Source organism: Phoenix dactylifera, chromosome 13 (assembly GCF_051530095.1).
Source record: "Phoenix dactylifera cultivar Ajwa chromosome 13, Ajwa_hap1_PhDact_Kaust_v1.1, whole genome shotgun sequence".
NCBI classification, from domain to species: domain Eukaryota; kingdom Viridiplantae; phylum Streptophyta; class Magnoliopsida; order Arecales; family Arecaceae; genus Phoenix; species Phoenix dactylifera.
This window is the reverse complement of record NC_143202.1, coordinates 3,199,650-3,203,022: the sequence shown is the minus strand read 5'-3', so window position 1 is coordinate 3,203,022 and position 3,373 is coordinate 3,199,650.

The following is a 3,373-nucleotide window of genomic DNA, read 5'->3' as shown; positions in this document are numbered from 1 at the left end:
GGCATGGACTCGATCATACTTAATTATTTAACATAATTCATCATCATTGAGTTTCATGGATACTTGACAAGGCCAGATGATCAGTCTAGTAGGCATCCCGGGCACTAGGACAGTTTAGGGCCTCCTTTCAGGAATCAACTCGAGTTCGTAGATCAGGTCGATAGGATCCAATACTGGGTCCATAAATCTTCTAGAGATAGAAAGTAGAGAGAGGAAAGAAGAGGGAAGAATCCTTCTTATCGTCTCTCTTCTTCCTTCCACTCATCAGTAATAGGTGGCAGTAGCGGTGGCCTAACTGCCCACCTGACGATGACCTCAGGTGGCTGCAATTCTAGGCGAAACCCGGTGGCCAATGGTGTCAGATCACGGTGGAAGAAACTGGAATAGGGGTGCTCTATTTCAAAAGAGAGTTTGACGATTGCTGACTCAAATCCATGAAAATAAAGGCCCAAAAAACAAAGGAAGGAAGAGGAGAAGATGGAGAGCTCGTACCTAGGTTTGGCAAGGCTCTTTAGCGACCTTTCTCAGTAAAAAATGGAGGATGACTCTCGAGAAGAAAGCTTGAGATCGAAAGAAAACTATCCCTATTCTTTGATGGATCTCAAAAGGGGAGAATGAGCAAGCTTAAATAGGCAAAAATCTAAGATTTTTTGTATTCGGATTAGATTGAACCTCTGCTTTTTCGATAGCGATCACAATTGAAAATGGGAATGAAGGAGACTCACAACCAGAGTCCTTCTCTCCCGTTTCATCATGTGCGGCACATGTGAAACCACTAGGCTGGCCTAAGCCCAATAAGTGTGCAGGTTGGTCAATGGACTAGGCCCTCGCAGATGCTACGTACAAATGTATGCATAGTATTTCATATGTCAAACACATCTCATTTGCTCAAGATGACTTTGCACTTGAACATGGTGCTATGTACAATCTAAAGAAATAATAGCTTTATGTGACAAAAGCAAACAACAAAAAAAAAAAACTTAATTTTTATCAGAAAGTGATACAATGCCTCTTCTTATTTTGTTTGAGGGGATAAAGGAGGAAGTGAAGAATCTCCTCTAGATTTTATTAAATAGAGTAATATGTGCAAAATAAAGAAGTCTTTTAAGAGGCAAAAGGTAAGAAAGACAAGTACAAGGAGAAGAAGTCAAATAGGGTGAGACAATGAAAAAAGTAGGCTCCTGAGCTAGTCATGGCTATCCTTTGCCTTCCCACAGCATAGATTTCTCTATAATTGGAGTCGTGGTTCCTGATCACAAAATCCACTCCACCTCTACCTCCACCATCCAAGACACTACCATTGAAATTTATCTTAAGAAAGCTAAGGGACTCCCAAGAAACGAGAATCATCTTGGCCGCTGTATAAGCTGAATGGGAAACCCAAATATCCCTCGCCAACTCAAACAATGCCGCAGTAGTGGTGCTGGATACCTCGACAGCATGAAATAAAGCTCTGTCCACCACTATCCCCGGATGAACCCTTCTGCTCTCAAAGATCCGGGCATTTCTATCCAACCAGATGTGGTTGGCCACATAAGCACATCTAATGCTCCACTCCACTATACTGGGCATCCACAATGACTGCTGCAGTAGATGCAGGAAGTCCTCAATCGTAGCTATGGTTTGCGGTGACCTCCTGACGCACCCCCAGATCTGTGCCACATGAGGGAATCGAAGGACATGATTAATGGACTCCTCCTCATCTAGACACCACTCGCAGGTAGAAGTGACACGTACACCCCTCCTTGCCAGTACACCCTTAGTCGGCAAACATCCCCATGCCACCTTCTAGATGAACAATGCAACACGGGGATGGATGTGCATCTTTTTGATCTATTTTCCATCCATCTGACAAACCATCCTCCTCTGACCAGATCCTGTAGGTCACAGGCACTTACCATCGATCTCTTTGTCGCTCTCCATACACTTTTGGCTGCAACATCCTCTGTAGGTAACGGTAGATCAAGAACCTTCTCAGTCAGCTGCTCCCCGAAGGCATGCCGAACATGGTCCACATTCCATCTTCTCTCCCGAGGGACAATCAGGTCGCGAACTCTGCATCCCTCCAAGTACACCAGGTCGAAGAAGGTAGGCCACCACCTAAGGAGCTGCTCGGACAGCCATCTGTCCTCCAACACATCAATAGCCCGTTCGTCTCCAATCGCCCATATGATCGAGGGGAGCACCAACGAGGCGCATGCACAAATCTCCCTCTATTCTTGAGAGTAATCCACAAGAAGATTTTTGCTCTTTTAGGTGTTGCTACCTCCCAAACAAGCATATAATAACAATTGATAGAGAAATTTTCACAATTTGTCAATTTCTACACTGGTACATCAATGATTTTGTTTGGCCTAATTGGGCCAAGCAGATCCATTAATTGCTCAACTGCCTTGTTTCATGGAGAGAAAGTGGGCTCTGTAGTATGATAGTCCAGTTCATTCTTTCCAATTCCATTGTGATGCCACCAGCTCGTTCCTTTCTATGACTTTATAAAAGAGGCCATTAAATAGTGAGGAAATGGGTACATCACTAATCCAAGTATCCTCCCATATATGATATTTTCACCATTTCACAACTTGAAGGAGGTATAACTCATCAATTGTTTCACATCCTTGCAAGTATCCTTATAGATTGATGATACTTGATTGACATTTTCTTCGTTCATGGTAAGCATTGTTTATTTGCTTAATCCATGGTGTTGCATCCATGGCAACTAGACAGTGACTACTTATAGTAAGATCATCCAGATTTATCATGTATATATTGCCATGTCTATGTCCGATAAAAATGATGCCATTGTCTATGGGGTTAGTTACTATGCATAGAGATGATTCAAAAGAAACTTTAAATTCTTTATCACACAATTGATTAATACTAATAAGATTATGCTTTAAACCCTTCACATATAATATATTATCTATAAAGGTGGAAGGAGTGATCTGAATTTTACCAACACTAATTATGTGACCTTGGTCATTGTCACCAAAGGTCATTACTCCTCCTTCCTTTGCTTCAAGGGTGAAGAATTGATCTTTGTTACTTGTCATTTGTCTTGAGCAGCCACTATCAAGATACCAGTTCCTTTTAGTTTCTTTGGCCACAAGACATACCTATAAACATAGATCATATATTTTTAGGTACCAAAGCTTTCTTGGATCCTTCATGGTTAGTATAGATGGTTTCTTTTTAAACCCAAACTTTATTTACTTTGTTATATTTAGGTATTTTTCTGTGATTGCAAACATATGATTTATGTCCAGATCTACCACAACAAAAACATGTTACTTCTTTAGGTTTAGTTTTAGTTGTTTTAACAAAAAAAAATTAAGATGCTTTTGTTTGCTATTTGGCCTATAATCTAAACCGGCTT